Here is a 17,243-nt window from a genome sequence, read left to right on the forward strand (position 1 = left end):
GCGTTGGCAGGGCGATGTACCCTCTGAAACCTGGAGGGAGACTCTTTCGCCTCTTTTATCTTCTGTTGTTTGCTGCCATCCTTGGCGTTCCTTGGTTTGTAGACGCATCGCTCCAGTCTCGGCCTCCATCATCACACGGCCATTTCCCTCTGCGCGCCTCTACCTACCTCTGCGCGCCCCTCTACCTACCTCTGCGCGCGCCTCTACCTACCTCTGCGCGCGCCTCTACCTACCTCTGCGCGCCTCTACCTACCTCTGCGCGCGCCTCTACCTACCTCTGCGCGCGCCTCTACCTACCTCTGCGCGCGCCTCTACCTACCTCTGCGCGCCTCTACCTACCTCTGCGCGCGCCTCTACCTACCTCTGCGCGCCTCTCTACCTCTGCGCGCCTCTACCCACCTCTGCGCGCGCCTCTACCTACCTCTGCGCGCGCCTCTACCTACCTCTGCGCGCGCCTCTACCTACCTCTGCGCGCGCCTCTACCTACCTCTGCGCGCCTCTCTACCTCTGCGCGCGCCTCTACCTACCTCTGCGCGCGCCTCTACCTACCTCTGCGCGCGCCTCTACCTACCTCTGCGCGCCTCTCTACCTCTGCGCGCCTCTACCCACCTCTGCGCGCGCCTCTACCTACCTCTGCGCGCGCCTCTACCTACCTCTGCGCGCGCCTCTACCTACCTCTGCGCGCCTCTCTACCTCTGCGCGCGCCTCTACCTCTGCGCGCCTCTCTACCTCTGCGCGCCTATCTTCTCCTCTTCTCACAAGGACAGAAGTCACATTAGGTTCAGGGCCCACTCTTCTCCAGTATGACGATATCTTAACTAATAACATCTGCAATTACCCTATTTTCAAATAAGGTCCCATTCTGAGGTACTGGGCATTAGGACTTCAACATATCTTTTTGCAGGAAAACAATTTAATCCGTAATAAGTGTCATGTGAAAGAAAGCACCACATTAAAAACCAGTGAAATAATGATAGACTAAGCGCTTCAGACCATCCCTTCTGCTGAGAACCATGAGAAAAGGTAGAGAAGTATTTCCAAACTTCTGCTTGAAGTTACAGAGAATTAGCAGGTAATGAAGAACAACCAAGCCAAGGTTTAGAAGAAGAGAGGAAAGAATCTAGAGAGGCGAGCCTGGCATTTGGGGGCACCTCTCCTCGAAGAAGGCCTGCCACCTCTGGAAGAACTGGCTAAGAGGCTCCGCAGCATTCTGGATAGCTTGTAGAGCTAGAGAAACTAAAGTGGGGGTCCCCTCAGGTGTCGACCCTGAATGCCGAGGCTGCTGGTTTAAAACCGCAAGGTCATTATGGCTCTAAAGCATGGGCTTCTCAGTGTGGGGTCTCTGGCTTGAATGGGGGAATCATCCACACGACCCCAGAGCTTGTTGGCTTGAGCCCAAAGGTCGCTGGCTTGAACAAGGGGACACCGCACGGCCGCACTCAAGGCACGCACACCAAGCTCAAGGGACAACAAAAGTGAAAGTGACTATGGGTTGATACTTCTCACTTTCTCTCTCTTCCCTCTCTCAGAAGCAGTCAAGGCACAACTAAAGTGAAAGCAACTATGAGTTGATGCTTCTCACCCTCTCTCTCAAAACAAACAAACAAACAAACAAACAAACAAATAAAGTGGGGGCCCCATTCCTAAAGTAAGAGTAAAGGTGACCACAGGCAGACTGGTTCTCGGAGGTCCAGACACCCTCTCGATCCCCTGGAACCAGAGGACAGTGATAACAGACCGCCGGTGCTCCAGGGCCTCCCAGAAGCAAATACACATTCTCCCTAAAGGACGATAACACCATCCCCAGCCTTGAGTTACTTCTGTACCTCTTCATCTATGAGGTCTTACATTCAATCAAAAATAACCAGGTATATGAAGCTATAAGAAGATAGGACTGGATTCCAAGTAAAACAACAGGCAATAGAAACAGACTCACATGGGCTAAAAATAAAGGTGTTACCAGACACAGAATTAAAAAAAGACTACGCTTAATTTGTTCAAGAGTTAAAAAGAGTGAAAAGTTTCTCAGAATACTAGATACAGAACAAAAAAGAATACACAGACATCCTGAAAATAACTGAAATGAAGAATAGGTGGGTTTAACAACAGCTGAAATACAGCTTGAAGAGAAAATTAGTCAACCTTAATAATAGGTCCAAAGAAAATATCTAGCTTGAAAATCAGGCAGACAAAAGGATAGGAAATAAAAACGAGAGAGTAAGAGATATAGGGGATGAGGAAAACAAAAAACAAGCCCAATCAAAAAACTAATAAATATAAAATTAGAGTCACTGGAGAGAAGGGAATGAATTTGGCAGAAGAAATAGCCAAGAATTTTTTAAAACTGAAGAAAGACATCAAACACAGACCCAAGATCTTAAATGGATGAAATCTGCACAGGATAAACAACAGGAAAACTGTATCTAGGTACATAGACTCTACTGTGCACCAAAGACAAAGTGAAAATCTTAAAAGCAGCCAGAGGGAAAAAAAGACAGATTATTATTATCAAAGGAGTAACAATAAAGCTGACAGTTAATTTCTTAATGAAAATACTGGAAGCCAAAAGACACTGGAATGTTGTCAAAGTACTGAAAGAAAACATCCAAATATTTAAAAAACAAAATACAACAATTTTAAACAAACTCTTAAGGAAGAAATAACACCAATCTACACAAGCTCTTCCAGAGAACATAGAACATGTTATTTCCCAATTCATTTTATAAGACTAGCCAAACCATGGCAAAGACACATCAAACAAATTATAGGCAATCCTTGTCATGAACAAAATATTCAGAAAGTGAATCCAGTAATATATAAAAGTGATAATAGAAGACATCTCAAGCTAATGGGCTTTAATGCAGGATTGCGGCCCATCACATTTACAGAATAAAGGGGGGAAATGAATAGATTCAGAAAATGACTTGATGAAAGTCAACATCCTTTTACAATAAAAACGCCTAGCCTCGCAATCTAGGATTAGAGAGGGACTTCCCGAATTAGATAAGTAGTATTTACAAATACCTATTGCACTCATCACACTTGATGATGAAATGTTGATAGCTTCCTGCTGAGATCAAGGACAAGACAAGGATGCCTGAATCACCACCTCTATTAAACATCATATTGGGGAAAAGAGGAATGAGAAAGAAGGGAGGCCCTGGCTGGGTGGCTCGGCTGGAGTGTCATTCAGATACACCAGAGTTGAGGGTTCAATCCCCGGTCAGGGCATATACGGGAAGTGCATAAATATGTGGAAGTGCACGACAAATTGATCTTTCTTTCTCTTTCTCTCTGTCTCTCTCTCCCTTCCTCTCTCTGAAATATATTAAAATAAATATTATATTAAAAAAATAGAAAGGGAAAAATCTCATTCACAGATATTCTGATTGTGTGCATAGAAAATCCAAAAGAATCCTCAGATAAATTTCTAGAACCTATAATTAGTTGGAAAATAAAAGGTCAGTCTGGAAATATCTCTTGTATTTTTTTTTAAATTTTTTTTAAATTTATTTATTCATTTTTAGAGAGGAGAGGGAGAGAGAGAGAGAGAGAGAGGAGAGACAGAGAGAGAGAAGGGGGGAGGAGCTGGAAGCATCAACTCCCATATGTGCCTTGACCAGGCAAGCCTAGGGTTTCGAACCGGCGACCTCAGCATTTCCAGGTCGATGCTTTATCCACTGCGCCACCACAGGTCAGGCACTTGTATTTTTAAACACTAAGAAAAACATTTAGGCCTGACCAGGCGGTGGTGCAGTGGATAGAGCATTGGACTGGGATGCGGAGGACCCAGGTTCGAGACACCGAGGTCACCAGCTTGAGCGCAGACTCATCTGGCTTGAGCAAAGCTCACCAGCTTGGACCCAAGGTCGCTGGCTCGAGCAAGGGGTTACTCAGTCTGCTGAAGGCCCACGGTCAGGCACATATGAGAAATCAATCAATGAACAACTAAGGTGTCACAACAAAAAACTAATGATTAATGCTTTTCATCTCTCCCTAGTCCTGTCTGTCTGTCTGTCTGTCCCTATCTATCCCTCTCTCTGACTCTCTGTCTCTGTAAAAAAACAAAACAAAACAAAAAACACCAAAACATTTAGAAAAAGAAAAAAAAATTAAGTTGTAATTTACACTAACATCCAAATATAAACTATCTTAATAATAAGTTAAAAGATAGCAAAACTTGTATGCAGAAAATTCCAAAATTTTATTTGGAGAAAATTTACAAATCCATAAAAAATGGAGGGACATACCATATTCGTGGTTTTGAAGATTCAACATTGTAAAGATGTCAGTTCTCCCCAAACTGGTCTACAGAGTCCACGCAATCACAATAAAAATGATAGCAGTTTTTGTTTGTTCATTTTTTGGAAACTGGTAAGATGACTCTAAGATTTACACGGAACAGCAAAGGGCCAATGATAGACTTGTTCCACTGAATAATGAAACTCATAGCAACAGTGAGAAAGAAAGTGTAATTTTAGAGAAATAGACCAGTGTAATAGAACAGAAAGCCTGGAAACAGTCTCAAGGCATATCTGTGTTCACACAGAAAGACAGTGTCGTCAGATCCTGGAGCTGTGCTCTGTGTAATCCTGGGCAAGGCTTTTCCCCCTTTTGGACTTTAGTTTCTTCATCTATAACATCTGTAGTTTGAACTAGCTCACAAAATTCTCATTTGAAATAAAAAATAAACATTAATAGTCATTTCCAGTTTGTAGGGTCCCCCCAATTCTCACTTACACTTTAAAGCAAGACAACCTTCCAGGAAACCACTCCTCCTCTGCTTTTGGGGGGAGAGGGGAAAGGGAAAAGTAGGGATTTATGCCCAATGTCCTGCTGCCTACAGACGTTAATCTAAAATATTCCAGATTCTGAGTATAAAGGGTATAAACTGCTGAGTCTTGCAATGTTCACTCATTTAGGAGGCATACATGGTAGTGAGCGGATGAATCAGGTAGGCCTTGGTTCTTTTTTTATTCATTCATTCATTTAAAATAAGTGAGAGGTAGAGAGGCAGAGAGACAGACTCCCACATGCACCCAGACTGGGATCCACCCAGCAAGCCTCCTACCAGGCAATGACTCTGCCCACCTGGAGCCACCACTCTGTTGCTCGACAACCAAGCAATTTTAGCACCTGAGGCAAGGCCATGGAGCCATACTCAGCAACCAGGGCCAGTGTGTCGAGGCATTCAAGCCATGGCTGTGGGAGGAGAAGAGAGAAAGAGAGAGAGAGAGAGAGAGAGAGAAGAGAGAAAGGGGAGGGAGAGGGGTGGAGAAACAGATGGTTGCTTCTCTTGTGTGCCCTAACTGGGAATTGAATCTGGGATACCCACACTCTGGGCCAACGCTCTACCATTGAGCCAACCAGCCACAGCCAGACCTTGGTTCTATATACTATTTTTAATTTACAAATCTATCAAGTTTCTTTTTTTTGTTTGTTTTTTAGAGTGAGACAGAGATAGGGACAGACAGACAGGAAAAGAGAGATAGAGAAGTATCAACTCATAGTTGTGACACCTTAGTTGCTCATTGATTGCTTTTTCATATGTGCCTTGACCAGCCAGTGACCTTGGGCTTCAAGCCAGCAACCATGGGGTCATGTCTATGATCACATGCTCAAGCCAGTGACCCTGCACTCAAGCTGATAAGCCTGTGCTCAAGCTGGCAACCTCGGGGTTGAACCTAGGTCCTCAGTGTCCAGGTTGACACTCTCTACACTGTGCCACTACCTGGTCAGGCAGTTTAGCAAGGTTCTAATCAAACTATTTATGCTCTCTGAGCTGCTGTTATATCCTTATCTGTGAAAGGACAGTTATTGTTAAGATTAAATTGACTAATGCTTGTAAAGTACTTAGAACAGTGTCTAATTCATAGTAAGCACTTAAAAAGTGAAAGCCATTATCGGAAATATATTTGGGCTGGGTGTTGGGGCTGTTTAGTAATGATGAAGACAGGATAACGGAAATAACAAACCAGACTTGTAAGGATTTATCACATAGTGCCTCATGTGTGGTTAATGTTTAATAAATATTGTGGAATGGGGAAGTTACTAATTTACCAGGCTCTCTCACAAATCCTGTAGTTAATGTCCCCTTGTTTATAGTGTCAGGCTTGCTTTGAAATGATAATTGAATTCCTAATACAGTACATTTCTGCTTTCCATTAAAGACTGGGCTCATTCCCAAGACCCCAACTCCAAATACACACATGCGTGTGCGCAAACACACATACCCACCCTTCGCTAACATCTTTTCCATTCTTCTCGTCCTGAACAATAATATAAGGGGCCCTCTCCCTCATGTGGTCAACTTGCGCTTTAGTGAGGGTCTACCTTACCCAGAGAGTTCTAACACAAAACAGCCTATAAAGGAAATAGCTCAAAGCCAACAAGAAGCTGGTTACGCCCTGGCCGGTTGGCTCAGCGGTAGAGCGTCGGCCTGGCGTGCAGGAGTCCTGGGTTCGATTCCCGGCCAGGGCACACAGGAGAGGCGCCCATCTGCTTCTCCACCCCTCCCCCTCTCCTTCCTCTCTGTCTCTCTCTTCCCCTCCCGCAGCCGAGGCTCCATTGGAGCAAAGATGGCCCGGGCGCTGAGGATGGCTCTATGGCCTCTGCCTCAGGCACTAGAATGGCTCTGGATGTGACAGAGCGACGCCCCAGATGGGCAGAGCGTCGCCCCCTGGTGGGCATGCCGGGTGGATCCCGGTCGGGCGCATGCGGGAGTCTGTCTGCCTGCCTCCCTGTTTCCAGCTTTGGAAAAATGAAAAAAAAAAAAAAGAAGAAGCTGGTTACTTTGTACAAAGCCCTATTTTAGAGCTTATACTTTAGGCCTGACAACATTTGCCAGGACGGGAGGAGTGGCCAGGGCTGACGGTAGGAAGGAGCTGCCTTTCCCTACTGGGACAGTCATATGACATTTGGACCCTACCAAGGGGGAGCAGTGTGTTAAGTCTCCTGACTCCTAAGACACCATAAACCAAGGTGCTTTTAATTTTTAAAAAAACTTACTGACTTTAGAGAGAGAGGAAGGGAGACAAAGAAAGAAACATTAACCTGCTGTTCCACTTCTCCATGCATTCATTGGTTGATTCCTCTAAGTGCCCTGACGGGGGAATCAAACCCACAACCTTTGGTGCATCGATCACAACTGCACTACAAACAACTGAGCTATCTGGCCAGGGCTAGAAACCAAAATGCTTTTAAAGTCACAGATGAACATGCTAAACTGCAACTAACTGAAGAGGTTCTCCTTTGATAGTTTTTGACTTGTCAGCATAACAGAATGCTGCTCTTCCCTCTCCCTGCAGAGAGGGGGTTACACCTGCCACCCCGATGTTTGGACAGCTTCCTGACTCTTGCTGCTTATTCCTCCTCTTGCCCTTCCCAATAAGAGAATCTGAACCTGCTTCGGAAATCTGGTAAAACGTTTTAAAAAAACATTTTCCCGAACGATGTTTTCTCCCTGTTATTAGTTAAAGGCTCTTCTTGTTGGATGTTGGGTGGAACTAGAAACAGCTGATCTGCACCCCAGGTGAAGACATCATTCATTGTTCAGTCATCCTCCGCCTTCTCTGTTCTAGCTACACAGCTCCACCTCCCTCGAGGGTCTGCCCTCCCGGATCTTGCTGGCCCTTCCCTGAATTCGCTCCCAGGTCTTGCTGAGTAAAAAAAAAAAGGGAAGTCCAGACTCAGTTTACACTGCAAAGTGTTACCAAAAGTTTGTGATCTCCCTCAATTTATAAAACCCAAAGAGTACTATGCTCTGAGTTAGTATTCAGTCACCTCGGCAAAGCACACTTCTCCGCGCGGAAAAGTGAATGCAGCAGCGCTGCGGCCGCATCTAGGGCTCACCCTTTGCTTTGATTTCCTGAATCTGGCAATAGATCAAGCCAGTCTCCTGTGATAAAGTGTTTTGAAAGGAGCAAGGGCATTAAGTGATCTAAATTACCTACACGCTCAGTGTAATCTCCGCATCGGTCCAGCACCCTCGGGAGAGATGGGACGGCCCCATCATCAACAAAGCTCTATGTACATAAGGCAGGGCAGAGGCTGGGACTTTGCACACAGGGCAGGGGCCTCAGCCTCGGAACCACTGGAGCTTGAGAAATGCTGTAACCCACCGCTCACCTCCCCCAGATCAGGGCTCACATTCACATGTGGTGAGCTCACACCTCTCACCCTGTGGAATGGAGTAACTCAGCCTCTGTGTTTCCCTGGGACAAAGGGACATCTATTTAAGCAGCAAGCAAACTTTTTTTTTTCCATGGGAATATAGTCCTGAATTTTATAAATTAAAACCAATGGGAAAAATATTGTATTTTTACAACTAATTATAGGAATATATCTACTATAATCTTGATGCATAGTCTTCATAAATACCATCTACTTATAATGAGCTGAGCTATTTCACCAAATTACCTTTAAATTGAATTTCCAGATCTCTGACTAAAATGCAGTCCAGCCTCTGAGTTCCATAGATTCAAATGTAGTTTTTACAAGTAAAACCTTAAGACCTGCTAACTATTGTATGGTTACTAACTACTATGTGGTCTAGACTTCTCTTAATACTTGACTCACCTGACCTCACTTAATCCTCACAACAATCCTAACAGGTACTTCCTATCATTCTCCCATCTTATGGATGAGGAAACTGAAGCCCAGACAGGCTAAGTCACTTGCCCAAAGTCACAAAATAAGCAGAGGGGCACTTAGAATCCCGGCCCCTGGCTCCAGAGCTCGTCTTACTCTTCCCAGAATGCGACGAGAACGGGAATGTGTGATACACTCACGTTGTGGGAAACAAAAGTTTAATGTTTAATCGGCATACGTTTAAAATCCATCAGCATTAGTTCATGGGCCCCACGACCCTGAATTTCAAGTAATGGCGATTTGCCGCCCCTTTCTGCATCCCCTCACCGCTCTGCGGGACCTGGCGCCACGGTCCTGCTCAAGGTCACACCGTCTGTGACTGCGATCACGGGGAGTCCGTGGTGGAAAGCGCCAGACTTTTTTGCTGCAGGAGGCATTAGAGAACTGAGGTTATCCACCCAGGACTGTTGCTCTCCCTCCTGCTGCTGACTAAAAAGAACAACACCACACCAGGAAAAACAGGAAGCTGGTTACCAGATACGCCAGAACAACAACCCCACTGTTCTGAGCCACTGGCAAGAAGTACAGCCACCGCTGTGTCCCTGGGCCTCCTGCCTGGGAGGAAACAGCCAGCCCCAGGCTAGTGTCGGGCTTGCTGCAGCAGTCTTGGGTGAGCACCGCGGCTTGTTTTAACCAGCCACTCGGCCACCCTGAGCAGCCTGCTCCACCCCAGGGCCTGGAGGGCAAGGAGCGGGCAGGGGATCCATGTTTACTGGCCACCCGCTATGCTACTGTTTGTTCACCATCCAGGTCCCATACCTGGAGGGTGGGTCATAATTTCCATGGCGTAAATGAAAACAGAGAGGCTCAGAGAGCTGGACTGATTTGCTAAGTCAGAATGTCATGGGCGGGGCTTGGAACCTGGCTTTGTCTACTTTCAAAACCCTCAACTTGATGCATTTTTCATCGTGACATGCTGTAAAGTTTTTCTCCAACTTAACCCACAGAAGCCCCTTTTCCAAGCAGGAAGGTAATCAGCCGCCCCACACGGGCAGCGCCATCTTTAACAAAGTGAGCATAAAAATCACGTTAAACTTATTTGTCCAGCATGGTACAAGAACACACGACTGCTGGAAGTGTAAATTGCTACTATCCTTCTGGGAAAGCAATTTAGTAATTTATACTAAGAGTCGTAGAAGCTTTTGTACACTCCTTCCCCCAGTAATTCCATTTCCTGAGTCTATCCTAAGGGATTAATTTAAAATACGAAGAAGTTATATGCAGTGATATACTTTCTTTTCTGCATTACTTATAAGTGGGGTGTAACTGACATACAATGTGATTATGAAGACGTGATATCACTTTTGAAAAAAAAAAAAGACAATTACCCATGACATGATGAAAATAATAACGCCAAAAAAAGAAAGGAGAGTATATTAAAAATATTTTATGCAGGCTCTTCTGATAGTTGACGCGCATTTGCCTATCTCTCTGCTTTCCAACAGGCACTTTGGTTTTTTAACAAGGGAGAAGCAAAGCACACTTGGGATCCTCTCGCCTGTTGTGAGGGCCACTGGGCCACCTGGCAGGCACTGCCAGGTGGGGAGTTTCCAGGAGGCAGCCTGCAGGGCGGCTCACAGCATCCCTTCTTTCATGTGCTTTCTGGGCGGCTCTTGTGCTGTTGTTTGTGTTCTGACCCTATGGAGGTCACTTTTGTTCCCTGAACCACTTGTTGTGTGGGGGCTACATGGAGGACTAGGGGGGGGGAACCACTACAGATTTTAAGCAAAAGCTCTTTTAGGTTGCTTTTAAACCCTGAAAGAAAGACTGAGGACTTGATTTGTTTTGCACCTCAGGAGCTGGGGGCATTTACCAGCCGCAATAGTTCCCGGCAGGTGATTAACACTGTCTGGACAAAAGCCCCGATGTATATACTTTTATTGCCCTTTTATCCCTACAGGCTGCTCCCATTCCCCACAGGCAAACTTCCTAAGGTGCTTGAGGTGTATCTTTGTTTGCAAGAGCGATCACAAAATGAGCAATGAGTTTTTCTATTTTTAACTTTACAGAACTATCAGTGCGTGCTTCCCGTTCTTCTTCCCGTTCAGCACCATGTATGTTCTTGAGGTTTATTCACACTGCCAAGTGCACGCTTCCTAACTGCTGCGTAATAAATAGTGAGGCATGTGTCCAGCATTTAATGCTATGGACTCTCCCGGCTAGCCACCCCAGTCCCTTTCCTCCTTCCTCAGCTCTCCCACTCATCTTGCCTATGAGCTGCGTGTGGACTGTGGCATATGGCATGACATAATAGCAACAGTGCCAGGTGAGTATAATTAATGTTCTTAAAGCCCTTTTGTTTTCTTAAAGAGAAAGTTGCACTTGAGACATGAGCTCTCAAGAATGTATTTTTCTTGTATGTCAAGAAGTCCGTGATAAATTTAATAAAAAAAGTTTAAATTAAAAGAATTACACTCTTTATTCCTGCATCCTCTCTTAGACATATATCAGAGCTGCTGCTTTTAGAAGGACCATCTGTGACCACCTAAGACCCTCAGGGTCAGGATCGGAATTCCAGAGATGTCAGAGGCTGCCACGGCTGTTGGATGGCATGATCCTGCATTCTGGTATCTCTGAGGTCAAGCTTTGATCCTGAAATTGACACTCTGGGAGCCATGTCTCTCTCAGCAGGTGCGCACAGCAGGAAAGAGAGAAAGAACGCCGGTTTTTAAGCTGGGACAGGGGCAGAAGTAATGTCCCCCCTGGGCTCTGTGCACTGCCTGTGACCCCTACCACAGTAAAAGCTGTTTATGACTGCAACTCTCTTCAGTCCTGCACTTTTTAATGTTCGACAAAGCAGTTTCACAGACTGCTTTTTTTGCACCTCGTAACAATCACGTGTGGGCCAGGGTAGGCTCTGGGTGGGTTTAGGAGGGAAAAGTGAAAGCTCAGAGGGTGAAGTGGCTTCCTCACAGTCAAGTCACAGAGGCAGAAAGGACTGAGTGACAGGTATGATCATCCCTGGCTCTGTCCCCTTCCCCACAGTGGCACAGCAAACCTGTGTGCTCTGGAAGTCAGGATACAAACAGTCTGTGCCTACTAAGACACCAGGGATGCCTGTTCTCAGGAGCCTGGCTCTAGAGATTATATTTCCACCGGTCCCTCCCTCCCATGATCCTGGTGAACCACGCCGGGAGGCACTGGTGAAAAGTGGGAGCCCCAAAGGACCAGCTCCTCCCGACTTGCAGGCATCTTTTTTCGGAGTTGGAAAAGATCTTAGGAACCATATCCGCCAGGGTTCTGGCAGGAAACAGATGGCACTCTCAAATTGGGTAATTTGAGGAGAGTTTAATAAAAGGGGCCATTTATAGAGGGGTGGGCAGGGGTAGGGGAGCCACAGCCTAGGGCTGTGGGACCAGTAACAGTGTCACATTTACACCCCTATGACCAAAGGGGTGAGAGAGGAAGGCTACTGGGACCCTGAGACAGAGCGCCCTGTGGAGAGGGCTGCCTGCCAGGAGCCAGGACCTGGTGATACCACCGGGAAGAGCCAGGAGGCTCAATACGCGGTCAGTCCTCTCCTTCCCTCCTGCTGGGCCAAGAGCACAGTATGGGGCCAGGAAGTATATACAGTCCCCACTGGTCAGCTAGGGCAAGGCCAGGGTGGAGAAGGGTGGAGTGCATCTTAGGGGCACGCAGAAAGCATCCAGCACAAGGAACTACCCCAGCCCCCTACCTTGAAAGGAACTGTGTCTCAGGGGGAATCAGTGGATGAGCTGCGGCCGGGCTGGAAACTCAGTCCCTGGGGGCCGGCCACACTCCTGCACTCTCCATTCACCTGAGGATTCTTTTTCTTTAAAAAAAAAACACTTTTCCATTGATTTGAGAGAGAAAACGGGGGATGAGGGGAGGAGAGGGAAAGAGAGAGAGAGAGAGAGAGAGAGAGAGAAGCATTAACCTGCTGTTCCACTTAGTTTTCCATTTAGTTGTACACTCACTGACTGCTTCTTTATGTGCCCTGACCAGGGATCGAATCAGTAACCTCAGTGCGCCAGGACAATGCGTTATCCACTGAGACACCCAGCTAGGGCTGGATTTTTTACCCAGTAAGCATGACTCAAACCTTGAAAATGAAGAGGCCTTCAAATCAGGTGGCAATTGTTGACTCTCACGGAGGGTATATTCCAAAGCTATCCCACCAGGGTAGAGTCTACACTTCCCGCAGCTACTCCCCAAATGCCGACTTTGAGCAGACCTGCGTGCTACACCTTGGACAGGGGAGTCAAGGGTCCCACACTTCAATTCAGCTTAGAAAAAAACATTTTGCAGCAGGTATGTGCACACAAACCCAGATGGGTGAGAACATGTACGTGGCTCTGCAGGGAAGAAGAAAGGCACAATGAGGGAAGGAGAAAGACCTTCCATGCAACCTCCCAGTTCGGACAACCAGGCCCCTGGCCTCCGGGGAACTAACAGAGCACTCTCCCTCTCTAGCTGCACAGCATATATAAATATTAACAGCAACCGTGCATTGATCCACAAGTTGCCCAGGCCTGGAAAAATCCTCTAGGATATTTTAAAAAATCACAGGTTCTTCCAAGCCTTTTAAAAGTTGACTGGCTGGCTAAAAAAGAAGCAACTTCTTGAGATCCTTTCTATAGGCACGATCTTATCTACAACTTGAAAATGGAAAATCAAAATGTTATGTGACTCCCAATTTTCTTATATATTCTATAAACCTTGCTTCCTTTTAAAGATGAGAAGCTTCTCAGTTCTTTGCATAATAGGCTTATTTCAAGAAAACCATGAAAAAGACTATCAATGATTAATCTCATGCAGATATTAGCATGATACCTCTATTTAACGACAAATTGAAAAACACCAGAGGACTCCTGTTTGGCTTCCTAAATGTTACATTCATTCATTCGTTCTGTCATGAATGTCTCCTGAGTCCTTCTGTTTGGAGCCGTAGGCGGAACCAAGTGCACCGGGACTCAGACGGGCAGCTGCGGGCCAAATCACAAAGGAAGGTCCTCCCACCTGCTTCTGTCTCTGGTAGGTGGAGGTGACACATCGAACACTTGCGCACAGAGGAGTGACTGGAATGCGTCATGTGTTGGCACGTTCTGCTGGACAGACAGAGGGGATGACGACAACGAGACCGAGGGGCAGGAAGCCTCACGAGGAGGCCGCTGTGACAGCGCAGTTCAGGTGTGAGGGCGAGCAGACAAACAAAAACCCCTTCCCCAGGTCAGAGAACGTGGAGAAGGAAGCCGCAGAGGTCTGGACCAGGTCTGCATGACGCAGCAGGAGGAGGTGTGTCCTGAACACGCAGAGGGGGCTGAGCAGAGAGAGAGCCGCAGGCTGAGTGCCATGGGAGCTGTGCCACCCCCACTCAGTCTCAAAGCCTGGTGCCCACAGGTGCTGCTTCCGGGGAGTTAGACGGGGCGCTCCTGCCTCGACAGGCTCCCGCGCTCCCATCTCCACTCCCTGGGTCACCGCTGTGGAGAGCTGCTCTCCCTCTGCACACCAGAGGTTTCTCCAGCTCGGGTGGAGGCAGCCCCGGGGCCCTGCAGCCACTGCTGTGGGGCCTTTCCTCCGAAGCCGGAGGGAGCGCACTGCTCCTTCTCCTGTGTGTCTAGAACGGGGCCGGCGGAGGACCCTCCCCCAGAGGGAACGAGAGTGCTAAAGACCCAATAAATAAATAAACAAGTCAAGGCGTCACGACCACCACCACCGTGGCTCTGCTCAGCAATCTGGCTTTCTTCTCTGCTGAAGACGCAGATGCCACATAATCCCGTTAGTTCCGGGCTTCGGCGGACAGCTGTGCTACTGACAGCCTGGTGGCAGCCAGCCCACGGAGCCAACTTTATTGCCCAGAATTCTTCATGTTAAGATTTTCTCTACAGCCCGCAGCCCTGGACAGGCTCAACAGTCCTGAGGCCACAAGAGTGTGTGGCAGGGATCTCGTGAGGCAGGCAGAGCCGCTTCGTTATTGCCCGTAGGTACTGATGTGTCCCATACACGAGCTGCTGGATTAAACTACGTACTTACCTAGAGGCAGTGGCAGCGGGGACCTCGCGCCAGCCAGGAGCAACTGCGTGTGGATTTGGCCAGAACTTGGCTGGCCCCAGGAGCAGCAGCGCCCCGTCCTACTGGCAGCTTCTCTGGGGAAGAGTCTAAACGCAGGGCGGACAAGAGAAGAGGGCTCCTGGGCTTCTGTCCCGACAGGCTCTGGGCTCGTGCCTGGTTGACTATGAAGCCAACTCGCAGCCCAAATCGAGAGGAGTCTAGTGAAGGTCTGACATACCTACGGCTGACTGGTCCCGAGACCGCCCTGTGATAACTCTTGTGTCCCAAGGGCATCCCTGCCTGGCTCTTGCACTTCACTTTCAGGGCCCAGATGTGCTCTACCTCTGCATCAAACATTGCACAAAAAACCTGAAACCACTACTGAGGACACAGAGAAGCCTTATTCATCCACCCTCCTCGTGGCCCCTTCCCGCATCCCTAGAGGCAGCTCTCAAGTCCCGTGTTGCCAGCATTGTCCCGCACCCCCTGCCCCTACCTCCGAAGGCGGTCTCACCTCAGGGCTCCACGCTGTTTTACAGCGGTAGCAGCAGCTGTAATAACAGCAACGTGGAGGCCTCTCAAGTGAGTCACCGCTTCCAAATATGTGCACAAACATTCCGTCATTTGTCCTAACAACTGCCCTCACCTCTCGGCAGCTTGGGGCAGAGAAGAATGTAGCTACCAGCAGCTTCCTTTTCAAACGACAAGGTCCTCCTCAGGAATGTCAGCAATCGGATCAGCTGCTCTTTCCCAAGACCTCTCGCCACCTTCCCACGGAACCCATCCTCTCCACTGTGCCCGGGGTTAGCGTGCCCGTGGCCCAGGCTGGTCATCGGTTCTCTAACGGTCAGATGACAAGAAGCCCACCACCATCCCAGATAGTCTCAAACAACACCTGAGGCGCACCTGGGACTCCTCCCCCCCCCCCCCCCCCCCCCGTTGCTCCACCTCAGGGAAGGGTGTTTCCTGGGAAATACCTCACACTCTCACTACGGATGCGGCCCCTACACTTGCGCCCGAGCCTCTCTGAGGAAGGCACTGGAGAGGAGCTGCAGTCTGTTAGCTCTCGCCATAGCCATGAGTCTCTGTCGAGGAAAGAAGCCACAGTGTGTCCTGTGACTAAAGGATGACTGGTGACCGCCGGGATAGCCTGGCGCAAGACTGCCTGACTGTGATGCTCCTCACTGAGTGGTGGCTGACCAATCCAAGACACTGTCTCCTTCTGGGGGTGTGCTGGGAGAGAGATGCGGCAGTAGCAGCAGAGAAAACACAGTTGGGGTGAGGCCGCAGAGAGAGGAGCAGAAGCAAGAGCAAAGAAGGGGGCACAGATACCCACTAGCCACAGATGCCCAATTCTAAACGGAGGGCATGACAGGGAGTCCCCAGAGCTTTGGGGACATCCTGAACGGCGAGGTACCAATGGGCTGGCTGGGAAGTACAGAAACCCACGGGGAATGCACTGTGTGTCACTGGCCTGAGTGTGCCCATGTCCCTGGGCATCTTCACAAGCAGCTCTCATCCCCCGAGGCAAACTGGGCACACCTCTTATAAATTCAAAGGGCCTGACTAGAATAGGGAGGAATTATTACTAGAGGAATAATTGAGCTTCAAAGAGATTAAGTGGCTTGCTGATACAGACACTGATGGCTGCTTACCCATCAAACATTCTCTTGTCTCTCTTGCTAACAGAACCCTGGTCTCTTTAGGGATGGCAGTGTGCCCAGCTAAAACTTCTCCCACAGCGAACCTTATAGCTAGGTGGCCATGTGACAAAGGCTGGCCAATGAGACATAAGCTGAGTTTCAAAAGAAGTTTTTGCTTTCCTGGTTGAACTCCCCTCTCCCCTATACGCCTCCTCCTTCTCTACTTCTTCCTGCCTGGGTCATTCAGATATGAGACCTCACAACGCAGCCGCCATCTTGGAACCGTAAAGATGAAAGCCATGTGCCAAGGACGGCACAGGTAGGAAGATTAAGAGAATGGATGGGTCTCTCATGACACTGCATGAGCCCTGAACTGGCTTCCTCCAGAATCCTCATTATGTCTGAAAAATAACCATCTACCTGTTTAAGCCACTCTTGATTGGGTTTTCACTATTGGCAGCTGAAGGCATTCTTAACTGATACGCCTGCCTAGGTCACAGAGCTGCTCATAAATGGTGAAGCTGGGAATCTCGCCGAAATCTCTACAACTCCAGATTGCCGATTTTCTCAGGACGACACTGTAAGGTCGGTGGATAATAGAGGGATGGTCACGTAGGAACTCAGACCCGCCCACTTTGGCTAGGACCGCCCACAATCAAGCCCGCCAAAGGAAGCTTCCCAGGAACCATTTGGAAAGAAGCGATCGTCTGCCAGCCAGTGAAATTTCACCAAGTCATAGTAGCTCCACTTCCCTAGAGGGACCCTTTAAATATCTCCCATGCGGTTTAATCCGTGCAACTTCCCTAGCCTCCATTTTTTACCTCCATTTCTCTTTCTTTCCTCGGGGCCAGGGAACCTTGCCGGGCGGGGTGTGCGCTCTGTACTCAATAAAGCCATTTATTATTTCTACACTTTGCGGCTTCGGCCCTCTTCCTTCCT

At 48.1% G+C, this 17,243-nt stretch overlaps 1 protein-coding gene across 2 annotated transcripts in view; it reads right to left on the reverse strand.

Annotated features, from left to right (window-relative positions):
• The window catches only part of CTDSPL (CTD small phosphatase like), a 128,677-nt gene that overhangs the window by 64,413 nt on the left and 47,021 nt on the right, over window positions 1-17,243 (reverse strand). The gene's annotated exons all lie outside the window — the stretch shown is intronic.

This window comes from Saccopteryx leptura, chromosome 10 (genome assembly GCF_036850995.1).
Source record: "Saccopteryx leptura isolate mSacLep1 chromosome 10, mSacLep1_pri_phased_curated, whole genome shotgun sequence".
In the NCBI taxonomy this organism is placed as follows: domain Eukaryota; kingdom Metazoa; phylum Chordata; class Mammalia; order Chiroptera; family Emballonuridae; genus Saccopteryx; species Saccopteryx leptura.